Source organism: Scyliorhinus torazame, chromosome 2 (assembly GCF_047496885.1).
Source record: "Scyliorhinus torazame isolate Kashiwa2021f chromosome 2, sScyTor2.1, whole genome shotgun sequence".
Lineage (NCBI taxonomy): Eukaryota > Metazoa > Chordata > Chondrichthyes > Carcharhiniformes > Scyliorhinidae > Scyliorhinus > Scyliorhinus torazame.
The window spans coordinates 332,426,687-332,442,480 of record NC_092708.1 but is presented as its reverse complement, the minus strand read 5'-3'; the positions used below and the strand labels follow the sequence as shown (position 1 = coordinate 332,442,480).

Below are 15,794 nucleotides of genomic sequence, written 5' to 3'. Positions count from 1 at the left end.
CCGTAATTGGCCTTGGAGGCATGGGGGGAAATATTCTTGCTCCTGATCACGATGAGCTTCGTGTTGAAAAAGCACGTGGGTAAATACAATCTAAAGAGAGGATCAGATCTCTCCCTCAATGCCAGCAAAACTAAAGAGCTGGTAATTGACTTCAGGAAGCAAAGTACTGTACACACCCCTGTCAGCATCAACGGGGCCGAGGTGGAGATGGTTAGCAGTTTCGAATTCCTAGGGGTGCACATCTCCAAAAATCTGTCCTGGTCCACCCACGTCGACGCTACCACCAAGAAAGCACAACAGCGCCTATACTTCCTCAGGAAACTAAGGAAATTTGGCATGTCCACATTGACTCTTACCAACTTTTACAGATGCACCATAGAAAGCATCCTATCAGGCTGCATCACAGCCTGGTATGGCAACTGCTCGGTCCAGGACCGCAAGAAACTTCAGAGAGTCGTGAACACCGCCCAGTCCATCACACGAACCTGCCTCCCATCCATTGACTCCATCTACACCTCCTGCTGCCTGGGGAAAGCGGGCAGTATAATCAAAGATCCCTCCCACCCGGCTTACTCACTCTTCCAACTTCTTCCATCGGGCAGGAGATACAGAAGTCTGAGAACACGCACGAATAGACTCAAAAACAGCTTCTTCCCCACTGTCACCAGACTCCTAAATGACCCTCTTATGGACTGATTTCATTAACACTACACCCTGTATGCTTCATCCGATGCCAGTGCTTTTGTAATTACATTGTATATGTTGTGTTGCCCTATTATGTATTTTCTTTTATTCCCTTTTCTTCTCATGTACTTAATAATCTGTTGAGCTGCTCGCAGAAAAATACTTTTCACTGTACCTCGGTACACGTGACAATAAACAAATCCAATCCAATCCGATCCAATCCAGATCCTTTGTGACAGCTCCAGACTTATAAACATGAGATTGTTGCTTGGGCTAGGCATCAAATAGCTGTTGATCTATCGTATGCCTGAGTCACTGCTTTCAAGGGAGGAGGGATAACAGATGAAACTTAGTCAGCACAAAAACACATCTGTACATATTAAAGAAATATTTTTCGTACTTGATGTATTTCGACACTCATCAGTATTTTTTTCTCCTCTCTTTTTATATTCTGCGATCCATGCACTCTTTCCAGTCAATATAGCTGTCAGATGTTGCTGTTGATCTGATGATCCATCAGCACACTGCTGATGTACTGCATCACCAGGTCAGATTGTCTCTACAACAATATCCTACCAGCATATTGCCAAAGTACCGTGTCAGCAGGCGTTTCAGACCCGAGTTGTACAATATATAATTCACCAATATACTGCCTACAAACAGCCCATTTGACCCTCATCCGACTCCATATTACAACACTGCACAGACTTGCATCTTCCAGAATTCTTAAATCAAATGCAGTCCAGAGTTCAGGTTAAAAGACACAGGGCAATCAATCATATGATCTTCACCAGAGTCATTAAATAGCATTATAAAAGCACCTAGAAAGTAATAATGTAAATCTTCACAGAATATCATTCTATGTAATGCCCTAGTATTTTTTAATTAACCTTGCCTCCCAATTTTTTCCCCAGCATTTGTATTCTTTGTCAATAGCAAAAACTTGACAGGAATACGATCAGATCCAGTTCTGATGCAGTCAGAAGACTTGGCTGAACATTGATCATCTGACGTGTTTGACAAATGAGTCCGCCTTTGATAAAGTGTTCTCTGCTCAAGAAAAATTGCTACTTTTAATTGTTGCTTTGTATTGGTAGTGTCTCTTTCTAAAAATAAGTTATTTTTTAACGTTTTGATTCTTTTTAAGGCCTCTGCTATTGCTTTTGAATTTTATTTCAAATTAAGGAGCAAATTAACTTGGCCAATCCACCTGCCCTGCACATCTTTTGGGTTGTGGGAGTGAGACCCACGCAGACACGGGGAGAATGTGCAAGCTCCACATGGACAGTGACCCAGGGTCGGTATTGAATCTAGGTCCTCGGTGCTGTGAGGCAGCAGTGCTAACTACTGCACCACCATGCAGTGCCGGCCTTTGCTATTGCTGCCGCCTAATGTAAGTCTGCCTTTAGTTTGGAAAATGGAAGAGCTAGATGGTTATTGAAAAAGTTTAAGCTTTGAACGTTTTCAAGGGTGATATTTAGAATCGACAGCAGGGGGGAGGCATTACTGTATTCAAATGTTGGTTTATCTGGGAGGTGGGTAACCCCATGTATTACCATGAGGACTATCCCACAGGGAATGTTTATCTCCCAATGAACTACCATTCATCTATCATTAACTCAGTGTTGTTCCACTTCCTGCTGAAAGTAAAGTTGAAAAATAACTCAGTAAAAAGGTTTTTTTTAATAATGCAAATTAAAAAACTATAAATAGGCATTGTAAACAAAGCCAATAGTTTATTGCAGCACGCCACTTGTACCTGTTAAAAGTCCAGCTCATAAAAAGTTTAAACAATCAACTAAATTGATAATTGCATCTATTTATAGGGATTGTGGTGGAAGTGCACCAGACCAGATTAGTGGCTCTAATTAGAACGAAAAAGGTCACTTTTTCACAAGTGCTAACACAGAAGCTTACCCGAACCTACACACACAGAACATTGTGCAATGCCACTTCATAACCAGCCCCATCTGTGAAAACATTGCTACATTCATATTGGTCTGAAAATGTATTAAAACTGTTATAACCTTTCCGGATCCGAATGGCTGGGGACAATTGGTTACCCTATCCCCATATTCCTCCAGGAACATGCGGCTGGATTCTCCGCCGGCGGGATGCTCCATTTTGCCGGCAGCCCGGGGGTTTCCCGATGGCGTGGGCCTGCCCCACAATGGGAAACCCCATTGTCCCGCCGACGTGCTGAACCAGAAATGTGGCACAGTGGGCGGAGAATTCAGCCCATGAGCACCCCCAATGAGGAAGGGGTGGGGTGGGGATGGGGGTGGGGGGGGGGGGGGGGGGGACAATCATGAGCAATGCAGCTGTATAAATAGAGCTGGCCAGTGTAGGACCAGCTAGAGAGGGAACCAGCAGTGAACTGCTGGTACTGTGTACATATCATTGTAAATAAAATTACTTTCTGTTTGACTCTACAAACTCGTGCTGAATTCTTCATGGCACTCAAAATTTTCTTTTTAACAAATTCCACATAACCCAGTTAAAATATTCATGTTGCAAAAAAAGATACTAATTGTGTCCTTTTAAAATGATTCTTTTTTGAATATAGCAAACAATATTCGTAACCTTAGCTTTCTGGGAGGAGTCTGACACAGGAGCACCATCTTACTACTTAAGCAAATCCAATGTGCTGCCTAACACTTTTATATTCATCTTCTAAGTGCAATCCTCCTGAAAAAGAGAAAATGTTCCTAATATTACATGTGTTAGCCATGTTTCTGATATCTATATTGATTTTACTGAATTGACAGTTGGTAAAATGTTTAATGATTTGTCATCTGCTTGCATAATCTCTTGAGGTTTATAAGACCATAAGACATAGGAGCAGAAATAGGCCATTCGGCCCATCTAGTTGCTCCGCCATTCAATGAGATCATGACTGATCTGATATGACAATCTTCAACTCTACTTTCTCGCCTTATCCCTGGATACTCTTACTGATTAAAAATCTGTCTATCTCAATCTTGAATATACGTAATGACCCTGCCTCTACAGCTCTCTGAAATAAAGAATTGCACCGATTCACTACCTTCTTACACGAGGAATTCCTCCTCACCTGTCTTAAATGGACTGCCCCTTCGCCTGAGATTATACCCTCTGGTCCTAGACTCTGCCACAATGGGAAACAACCTCTCAGCATCGACCTTGGCAAGCCCCATGTGAATCCTATATGTCTCAATAAGGTCGTATAACATTCTTATAAATTCCAATGATTACGGACCCAACCTACTCAATCTCTCCTCATAAGAAAATCCCTCCATACCCGGGTGAACCTTCTCAGGGTGCTTCCGATGTCAGTATATCTTTCCTGAGATAAAGGGACCAAAACTGTTCATAGTCTTCTAGGTTTAGTCTAACTGGTGTCTTGTATAGTTTTAGCAAGACTTCTCTATATTTATATTCCATTCCCTTTGAAATAAAAGCCAGCATTCCATTTGCCTTTCCTATTACTGCTGAACTTGCATGCTAACCTTTAGTGATTTATGCACGAGGATCCCCAAATCCCTCAGTGCTGCAGTTTTCAGCAGTCTTTCTCCATTAAATATTATTCAGCTCCTTTATTCTTCCTATCAAAGTGCATAACTTCACATTTTCCTAAGTTATAATACATCTGCCAAGATTTTGCCCCTGCCTTTCTCCCTCTGTAGATTCCTAGAGCTGGATTCTCTGCTGTAGGGATTCTTCATTTCGCCGGCAGCGCACCCACACCCGGGGAGTTCACGACGGCGTGGGGCTGCCACAATGGGAAACCCATTGGCCGGCTGGCGGGACGGAGAATCCCGCCCATGGTATATTCCTCACCACCAATCTTCCCATCTAGTTTTATGTCATCCACAAACTTAGCAATGGCACATTCACTTCTCTCATCAAGTCATTAATATATATTGTAAATAATCATGGCCCCAGCCCTGATTCCTCTAGCATTCCACTAGTTACAGATTGCCATCCTGAAAAGGACACTCTTATCCCCACTCTCTGTCTTCTATTAGTTAGCCAATCTGCTATCTATGCTGATATACTACCTTCAACACCATGGGCTGTTATCTTATTAAGTAATGTTTTGTGTAGTACCTTATCAACGCATTTTGGAAATCCAAGTCCATTACATCTACTGGTTCACCTTTATCTATCTTCCTCATTAGCACCTGAAAGAATTCTGATACATTTGTCAGGCATGATTCTCCCCTTCATGAAGGCATGCCGACTCTGGTTGATTATATTATGTAATTTAAAATCCTCTGTTATTACATCATTTATAATGGACTCTAACACTTTCCCAATGACAGATGTTAAGTTAACTAGTCTATAGCTACCTGTTTTTTGTCTCCCTTTGTAAATACGGGTGTTACTTTGGCAGTTTACTAATTCTCTGGGACTTTTCCAGAATTTAAGGATTCTTGGAAGATTACCACCAGTGCATCCACTATGTATCTATTTTCTTTAATATCCTGGGATGCAAATCATCAGGTCCAGCGGACCTGTCGGCCGTTAGTTCAATTAGTTTCCCTAATACCTTTTCTCTTGTGATAGGTTTTGTATTCAATTACTCCCCCTTTTGCCCCTTGATGTGTTAGTATTTTTGGAATGTTAAAAGTCTCCTCCACCATGAAGACTAATGCAAAGTATTTATTTAACTCCTCTGCCATTTCCTGGTTCCCCATCATTATTTCCACAGCCTCATTCTCTAAGGGTCCCATGTTGACTTTGGCCTCTCTCTTACTTTTTAGATAGATAAAGAAGCTCTCACCATCTGTTTTTGTACGACTTGCTAATTTACTCTCATAATTTATCTTCTCCCTCTTTATTTTTTTTGGGTAATATTTGCTGGTTTTAAAACTTTCCAGATCCTTTGGTTTGCCACTAATCTTTGCCACATTGTATGTTTTTTCTTTCAGTTTAATATTACCCTTAACTTCCTTGGTTAACCACGATTAGTTTATCCCCTTCTTGAATCCTTCTTGCTCACTGGTAGATACCTTTGTAATAGTTCTGAACTATTTTCATTGCTGATCGACCGTCTTTTCTGCTAAACCCCTTTCCCAGTCCCCTCCAGACAACTCTGCCCGCATTCCTTTGTAATTATCCTTATTCAAGTTCAACACAGCTGTTTCTGACCCAAGACACAGACTCTCGTTGGTTGTTGCAAGGCTTAAACAATATAATTGGCTACAAAGCAAAGCCAAGTAGAATCTCCGGCAGGCAGCAGCGCACCCCTACCTAGTGAGCTCAATGCCTGTTATGCTTGCTTCAAGCAGGAAACCATCAAACCATTGTCAACTGCCCCAGCAGTGTCGAACACACCCATACCCACCGTCACAGCTTCTGAAGTCAGATCGTCCTTCTTGAAATTGAACCCTCAGAAAGTAACAGGTCTTGATGGAGTCCCTGGTCGTGCACACACGTCCTACACGGAGCAACTGGTGGGTGTGTTCGCGGACATCTTCAACCTCTCCCTACTCCATTCCGAGATTCCCACCTGCTTCAAGAAGACCACCATCATACTGATGCCAAAGAAGAACCAGGCAATATGCCTCAACAACTACCATCCGGTGGCCTTGACATCTATCATTATGAAGTGCTTCGAGAGGCTGGTCACAAGACACATCAACTCCATACTCCCAGAATGCCTTGATCCAGTGCAATTCGCATACTGCCACAACCGGTCCACAGTAGATGCCACCTCCCTGGCCCTATGCTCATCCCTGGAGCACCTCGACAACAAGACTCCTACATCAGACTCCTATTTATTGACTACAGCTCCATCTTCAACACCATAATCCCAGCCAAGTTCATATCAACACTCCAAAACCTAGGACTTGGCTCCTCCCTCTGCAACTGGATCCTCGACTTCTGACCCACAGACCACAATCAGTAAGGATAAACAACAACACCTCCTCCATGATAGTCCTCAATACCAGGGCTTTGCAAGGTTGTAATAACTCCTTGCTATATTCTTTATACACACACGCCGGCTGCCAAAATTTGGCTCCAAATTTCTCACGCTCAAACTGTATTCTACCATGTTATGGCCACTGTTTATTTTACTCTGAGATTGTTTATTGAACCTGCCTCATTCCACATTGTCAGATCCAAAATAGCCTGATCCCTGGTTGAATCCACAACATATTGTTCTAACAGACTGTCCCAAATACACTGGGTGAACCCTTCCTCATGGCTACATCTGCCAATTTGAGTTTCACAGTCGCCCATGAAAAATGTGCTATCTTTTTTAAATGCCCTAATTGTCTCCTGATTTATTCTCTGTCCGACAGTATAGTTGCTGTTATAGGGATTATGCACTACTCCCATCAGTGCCTTCTTCCCCTTGTTATTTCTTACCTCCACCCACATGGATCCTACTTCTGATCCAAGATAATTTCTTCCTGTCATACTTATTCCATCTCATATGAACAAAGCTACCCACCGCCCTTTCCTTCCTGCTTGTCCTTACAAAAAGTCACATACCCCTGAATATTTAGTTCCCAGCTTTGATCTCCTTGTAACCACATCTCTGTAATAGCTATAAACCATACCCATTGACCTCAAATTGTGTCATTAATTTATTTATTTTGTGCTGAATACTACGTGCATTTAAGAGACATTCAATTTGCTTTTTACCATTATTTCCCCCTTTGACCCTATTTGCTGCTGTTTTGTTAAGTTTGTATGGCGAATCCATATATCTAAGTTGGAACAGGAGGTTGGGGAACTCCTTCAGAAATTCCAGGTTAAACACAATACCTGGCAGCATTTTACAGTCCCCATTCAGCATGTTTTGATATGGATGGGAGGGGCACTGAAAACAGGGTGGGCGCCGACTCCACCGCCTTCCAGCATGGTCCTGAGCTTATCCCATAATACAGGGGAGGGCAGATGCAGAAATCATATTTAAGCAGATAATCAACAATGTCACCAAGCCAATTGGCCCTGATAATATGCCACCTATGCTGCAAAACGTTCGGCATTGGAATTCAGGTGAGAGTGAGCAGTACACACGGTTTATGGCACCTTTCTAAATCTTTTCCATCAAATATTTCATTGATTGTGAATTCCCAAAGGAGTTGCATTTAAAGAGAGCTTGCATTGGGAGTCAGCATTATCCAGGAATCTATGCTATTCACTGCACTGCACATTCACGCACATAACGTGAAGTGTTTCTGAATGAAAAAACTCTATATAATTGCAAGTTTCTTCTTGTTTGCTATAGCGTACCATCCTGGATTCATACTTTATAAATGCTGTGAAGGTTTGCACTCCTTGTTTCAAAGGCAAAGAATATGAGATGTAAAATTCATGGTTAAGAATATGAAATTCTGAATCAAATTCGCATCCTTTGAGCAGTTTTGCTTCTTACATAACCATGAAATATATGAATTGAACTGGATATGTTACCTTGATGTCAGCAGTGGAAGATTAACAATGAAAGACACAATAATTCATCTGCTGTTGGTAAGTGATATTCTTAATGGTAAAACTATCAGGTTAAAGTTCAGAGTACAACGAAGATCTATGGAGAACTGCCAAATATTATTCATCCATGTGCGTTGTAAGGTATTTCACTCCAGTGCAAAGGATGTGATATGAAATTTAAACGGCATTAATTGTCCTATAAATCTCCACAGACTAACATGCTAACATTCCCACACTCTACAGGGAGTTGTATTTTTCAGGTACATCAGGTTCCATGTTTCAATCATGCTTCACCTGGCTCTATCTTGAGATGGATTGGATGTTTTAAAATGGTTATGACCGCAGCAACCTTTCTCCGTAATCTCTGCTGTTTAACCACACATTGAAAGGCACGTTGATGTAAAAATATCCGGGAGTCTGTGCAGCAACTACAACCTGTGAAGTGCATGGAAGAAATATGAGATGACTTATTCCATCCTCATGTGATCGGTCAATCACACATCAACTTGTACAAATATATTTCAATAAGTCTCTTCTAACCATCCTTACTTCTCGCTGGGCATCAAACCCGTCGTGGGTCTCACAGCCCGTTTCCCCGGCGGAAAAAGATTCTTGCCTCAGAACGGCGAAAACCTGATCAGAATTCATTTGCATCCATTTCCATCTCACTCGCAAGGTTGAAGTGGAATGATGCAGGCTCCCAGGATGTTCCCACACCCCTTCCCCAGCTGGACGTCCCGCAGGCGTCAATCACTACTGGTCCCCAAAAGTGGGACCAGGCAGCATGGAAACTGAGGGGGAGTAAGGGGGTAAGTACCTTCTCTACATTTACATGGTGCTGAGAGGAGTCCTTCAGAGGTCGTGGGCTATGGGGGGGGTGCTTTGGCTGGGTTGGAGGGGCTCAGGTTGGGGGTCTTTCCTGGGATGGGGGTTGTGTGGGACATCTTCCCTCTGTAGCCTTGAAGACTTCAACTGGAATACCATCAAGGCTGCAGGCTTTGTTGCTTTTCATCCATGTTATTGTTTGTTGCAGCACACCTATTAATGGAATCTACCAGAGGGAACTAAGGAATATTTTGGAGAGGATCAGTTGTATTGTGGGGTCATGATTGAGGGAAACATTTACAGTGCTGTTGGATGGCAATAACATCATTAAGAAGAGTGTCACCATCCTGTGAGCAAAGGGAAATTTTTCCATTTGGCCTTGATCAATAGATGGCCCTGTTGGCTTCAAAAAAGCTTTGCATGTCATGATGGTCAGTATATTGTTGGATCTCTCAGGCTTTCTCTTCCCACCATGTATCTTTTATCTTCCGGATTTGTCTTTGGGTGTCAACCTCGAGCAGTTGGAATGCTGCCTTCTTGCGGCCTTGGGTTATTCTGCCAGGCAATGAAAGCTGTTCATTTTTGTTCCAGGTGGTCACATATTTCAGGATCATGTTGATTAAACCAGTTGTGGTGACGACAATGTTCAAACCCAATAATCTGGGTTCAGGAGTCTAGTAGAGCTGATTTTATTTGATCGCACTGTTCTGGAACTGAGTTGGATGTGTGATGATCCACCAGATTGATAGTGAGCTGGACTTGGAATTTCTCTCTTTGGTCAGGCTGTTTTGGGGCTGAGACATTGATCTCCTTGCTCTTGGACATTTTGGCCTTGCGATGTCTGAGTGCTGGGTGACTGTTCACCATTGGTCAAACAAGTCGATGATCCGTCCAGTCAACATCAGCCACCTGCATGGATCGAGTGATACAGATATCACTTTGATCTTTGATCCAAACAACGACATGATCCAGGAGGTTCCAATGTTTTCATTTAGGGTGCCTCCGTGTGGTTTTGTCCTGTCCTTCTGGCAGAAGGGGGTGTTTGTTCTAATGAGACCATGCTGAGTACATTTTGTCGGCTGGGGGACACGGTTTACACTTTCTTTTTCCATCCATCAGAGTCACAGCCAACACTGGCATTAAAATCCTCCAGAAGGATAATATTTTTTTCTTTTGGGATGGCAATGAGGACATCATCAAGATCTTAATAAAACTAGTCACTGCTATGCCTGTAATAAGCTTTTCCTGCTCAGACTAATCGCCAATAAAACTTATTGAACCCATCTAATAAAAATCACTTGTTGACTTCAAGAGGTACCTATGTGAAACACTTTCATCATGAAAGGTAGTGCACGGTACCATGACCCTGTGCACAGGGTACGAGTGACCAAAGTTCAAAATTACTGCACAATGAGCCATTAGTGGCAATGACACAGTTAAAATCTGTTGTGAGGCAGAAGTAGAATATACTTAATTAGAGACCAAATGAAATATTGAACAAAGTGTCATAACTAAGAAATATAAATCACACTAGAAATATATAGTTAAAAACATAAAACTGGAAATGTTTTTTCCCCTAATGAAGCTGAGTTCGGAACAGCACCTTTTTACACAGTTAATTTTCCTACTCCAAAAATATGTCCTTGTTTGTATCAGCAATGCCATTTCTCAAAGAAAAATAATCAAGACGCACTGGGCGGGATTCTCCACTCCCGCGCCGAAGTGGCCGCGCCGTCGTGAACGCCGTTGAGGTTCATGACAGCACGAAACGGCCCCGGTCCCGACCAATTCAGGCCCTGACAATGGGCCAGGATCGGGGCCGCGTCATCTACACGCGCCAGGCCTTGTCCCCCGCGTAAAGGCGCCGCCGCATAGATGACGCGGCCGGCGCCACATAACGGGCGTCATCCGCACATGCGCGGGTTGGCCGGCGCCAACCCGCGCATGCGTGGTTGCCGTCCTCTCTAAGTCCGCCCCACAAGAAGATGGCGGACGGATCTTGCGGGGCCGCGGAAGGAGGGAGGTCCTCCTTCAGAGAGGACGGCCCAACGATCGGTGGGCACCGATCGCGGGCCACCCCACATCTGAGGTACCCCCCGGTGCAGGATCCCCCCTCGCCCCCCTGCAGGCCGCCCCCCCAGTGTTCACGCACCGCCCACGACTGCAGCGACCAGGTGTGGACGGCGCTGGGGGGAACCCGCCGTTTTGGCCTGACCGGTCGGCCCATCCGGGCCTCAGAATAGCGGGGGTGCCAGAGAATCGCCATTTTGGGTGTCGCCGGCGATTCTCCGGCCTGCGGCCCGCGAAACTCGACCGGGCCGTTCCCGCCGCTTGGGAGAATCGCGGGAGGGCGTCGGACCGGCGTCCCCGGAAATTGTGGCGGCCCAGGCGATTCTCCCAACCGGCGTGGGAGTGGAGAATCGCGCACCCTATTTCGCACTATGCTGATTAAATGAATTAATGAGCCAGATTTTGTAGTAGAAATAATTGTAAGACTATGAACCCTGAGAATTATTAAAGAGTTAATCAGACAGTAAACTCTGACAGTCTCACATACGCAATTAAATGCAGAAATCAGGAAGTGCCTGTTCGGGTTGACTCGCTCTTCCAGAAGCTTCGCCAAGAGATCTGCCATTCAAATATATACAATGGTGCAATTCGTTCAAGGGATGTGTACTTCAATGGCCAGACCAGCGCTCATTGCCCATCCCTAATTTCCCTTGAGAAGGTGGTGGTGAGCTGCTTTCTTGAACAAAGAACAAAGAACAAAGAACAAAGAAATGTACAGCACAGGAACAGGCCCTTCGGCCCTCCAAGCCCGTGCCGACCATACTGCCCGACTAAACTACAATCTTCTACACTTCCTGGGTCCGTATCCTTCTATTCCCATCCTATTCATATATTTGTCAAGATGCCCCTTAAATGTCCCTATCGTCCCTGCTTCCACTACCTCCTCCGGTAGTGAGTTCCAGGCACCCACTACCCTCTGCATAAAAAACTTGCCTCGTACATCTACTCTAAACCTTGCCCCTCTCACCTTAAACCTATGCCCCCTAGTAATTGACCCCTCTACCCTGGGGAAAAGCCTCTGACTATCCACTCTGTCTATGCCCCTCATAATTTTGTATACCTCTATCAGGTCGCCCCTCAACCTCCTTCGTTCCAGTGAGAACAAACCGAGTTTATTCAATCGCTCCTCATAGCTTATGCCCTCCATACCAGGCAACATTCTGGTAACTGCTGCAATACGTGTGATTATGGTGACCCGTGGTGCTGTTGGGGAGGAAGTTCCAGGATTTTGACCCAGCGACAGTGAAGGAACTGTGATATATTTCTAAATCAGGATATTATGTGGCTTGGAGGGGAACTTCCAGGTATTGGTGTTCCTATGTATCTGCTGTCTCTGTTATTCTGGATGGTATTGTCCCTGGTTTTGGAAGCTGCCTGAAAAGGCTTGATGAGTTCCTGCAGTGCATCTTGCAGCTGATACACACTGCTGCTACTGTGCCTAGTGGAGAGAGTGAACGTTTGTGGATGGGATGCCAAGTTGCTGTACTTATGTGATAGATATCCACTCACAAGTCAGAACAAGGGGCAAAATTCTCCATAATCGGCGCGATGTCCGCCGACCGGCGGCAAAAACGGCGCAAATCAGTCCGGCATCGCGCCGCCACAAAGGTGCGGAATCGTCCGCATCTTGACCGGCCGAACCCTAACCTTGAGGGGATAGGCCTGTGCCGGACAGATTTCCGCCCCGCCAGCTGGCGGGAAAGGCCTTTGGTGCCCCGCCAGCTGGCACGGAAATGACATTGCCGGGCAGCGCTTGTGCGGGAGCGTCAGCAGCCGCTCACGGCATCCCCGCGCATGCGCAGTGGAGGGAGTCTCTTCCGCCTCCGCCATGGTGGAGACCGTGGCGAAGGCGGAAGGAAAAGAGTGCCCCCACGGCACAGACCCGCCCGCGGATCGGTGGGCCCTGATCGCGGGCCTAGTCCCTCAAGGTTAGTGCTCGGCCGGTCAAGATGCGGAGGATTCCGCACCTTTGGGGCGGCGCGATGCCGGACTGATTTGCGCCATTTTTGGCGCCGGTCGGCGGACATCGCGCCGCCCCAAAGGTGCAGAATCCTCCGCACCTTGACCGGCCGAGCACTAACCTTGAGGGGCTAGGCCTGCGGCGGACAGATTTCCGCCCCGCCAGCTGGCGGGAAAGGCCTTTGGTGCCCCGCCAGCTGGTGCGGAAATGACATTGCCGGGCGGCGCATGCGCGGGAGCGTCAGCGGCTGCTCACGGCATCCCCGCGCATGCGCAGTGGAGGGAGTCTCTTCCGCCTCCGCCATGGTGGAGACCGTGGCAAAGGTGGAAGGAAAAGAGTGCCCCCACGGCACAGGCCCGCACGCGGATCGGTGGGCCCCGATCGCGGGCCAGGCCACCGTGGGGGCACCCCCCGGGGCCAGATCGCCCCGCGCCCCCCCCCCCCAGGACCCCGGAGCCCGCCGGAGCCGCCTTGTCCCACCGGTACCAGAGGTGGTTTAATCCACGCCGGCGGGACAGGCATTCTAGCAGCGGGACGTCAGCCCATCCGGGCTGGAGAATCGCCGGGGTGGGGGGGGCCCGCCAACCGGCGCGGCGCGATTCCCACCCCCGCCGAATCTCCGGTGCCGGAGAATTTGTCAACCGGCGGGGGCGTAATTCACGCCAGCCCCCGGCGATTCTCCGACCCGACAGGAGAGTCGGAGAATCTCGCCCCAGGGATGAAATTCTCTGTAATCGGCGCAAAATCCGCCAACCAGCGCCAAAAACGGCGCAAATCAGTCCGGCATCGCACCGCCCCAATGGTGCGTAATCCTCCGCATCTTGACCGGCCGAGCCCTAACCTTGAGGGGCTAGGACTGCGCCGGACTGATTTCCGTCCCGCCAGCTGGCGGGAAAGGCCTTTGGTGCCCCGCCAGCTGGCGCGGAAATGACATTGCCGGGCGGCGCATGCGCGGGAGCGTCAGCGGCCGCTCACGGCACCCCGCGCATGCGCAGTGGAGGGAGTCTCTTCCGCCTCTGCCATGGTGGAGACCGTGGCGAAGGCGGAAGGAAAAGAGTGCCCCCACGGCACAGGCCCGCCCGCGGATCGGTGGGCCTTGATCGCGGGCCAGGCCACCGTGGGGGCACCCCCCGGGGACAGATCGCCCCGCGTCCCCCCCAGGACCCCAGAGCCCGCCCGCGCCGACTTGTCCCGCCGGTAAGAGAGGTGGTTTAATCCACGCCAGCGGGACAGGCATTCCAGCAGCGGGGCTTCGGCCCATCCGGGCCGGAGAATTGCCGGGGGGGGCCCGCCAACGGCGCGGCGCGATTCCCGCACCCGCCGAATATCCGGTGCCAGAGAATTCAGCAACCGGCGGGGGCGGGATTCACGCCAGCCCCCGGCGATTCTCCGACCTGGCGGGGGGTCGGAGAATCTCGCGCCAGATATCCATTCCGGTATAAGTTCATTTTTAACAGTGTGAGGTGTCTTAATAATTGCCATACAGCCGCTCTGGCACTGAGACAAATTTTTACAAGTGTGAAATAGCATTCCTTCAGTGTTTAATTATTGTTGTGGATTTTTGTTCAAATATTTTGTTTTAGATTTTCCCTTCTACTTTGTTTTAGATTTTTTCATACTGCCTCTTTTATTTCTCTCTCTCTGAATCTCAATGATTTATCGGACTGACTCTGTGCTGCTTTAAGAATAATAATCTTTATTGTCACAAATAGGCTTACATTAACACTGCAATGAAGTTACAGTGAAAAGCCCCTAGTCGCCACATTCCGGCACCTGTTCCGGTACACTGAGGGAGAATTCAGTATGTCCAAATTACCTAACAGCATGTCCTTCGGGACTTGTGGGAGGAAACCGGAGCACCCGGAGGAAACCCATGCAGACACGGGGAGAACGTGCAGACTCCACACAGACAGTGACCCAAGGAAGGAATCAGTGACAGGAATCGAACCTAGGATCCTGGCACTGTGAAGCAACAGTGCTAAACTCTGTGCTGCCCAGAAAAACTCCATGAGCCTGACGTGATTTGAACACGCAATCTTCTGATCTGGAGTCAGGCGCGCTACCATTGCGCCACAAGCCTAAGTCAACAGTTCTTCAATCTGATTGGTTAAGGAGATACATGGGTGCTTGTTCACACAAGTCCCATATTTCCTGCAAGGGGCACTGTGCTGAAATGATTTCCTAGTTACAGTAAGTCGTGGTGCAAAATCCCACCTCGAGGCAAGAGGAAAGGGCAAGTATAATGAATAGTTGGTACCATTTGTTCGCCACTGAGAGCAGCATCAGGCCTGACAGCATTCCATCAGAGCAAAGCAATTGTTCTCTATCTTCAAGTAACAGTTAAGCTTTTTGGAGGCACTAGTTTGGGTTCTGAAATCAGGGGGGTTGTGCAAGTGTATACTGGTCAGAATGATCACAGTACAAATGGCCTGGTTTCTGAGACAATGGACATTTTAATTGACATCACCGACACTGGAACTTGAATGGATTGATTAAAGAGTGTCTTGAAACCTGGAAGTATAGACCTTCAGTAGAATGACTCTTTCCAGAATTCCATTACGGATGTGATGGATGAAAAAACTCATCTACGCGAAAGAGGGATAGATTTATTAGCAGGAATCTGCAGGAGTGACGATGATCATAAACAATGCTCGGTCTACCAATTGGATTCCATTTAGATGTGATCAATGACAGTTATCTTCAGCTAAATTTAAAATATAACAAAACAACCTTTGCACTCTGATCAGAGTCCTTACTGTGAAAATTCGGGGAAAGCATTGTATTGTATTCCATTGTCAAATGGAATCATAACATCTTTAAAGGATGG

The 15,794-nt window shown here is 46.8% G+C and overlaps 1 non-coding gene across 1 annotated transcript; it reads right to left on the bottom strand.

Moving 5' to 3' along the window:
• Window positions 1-14,975: 14,975 nt before the first annotated feature.
• On the bottom strand, window positions 14,976-15,047 carry trnaw-cca (transfer RNA tryptophan (anticodon CCA)). Its single transcript has one exon. It is a non-coding gene; the product is annotated as a tRNA-Trp (tRNA).
• Window positions 15,048-15,794: the final 747 nt, after the last annotated feature.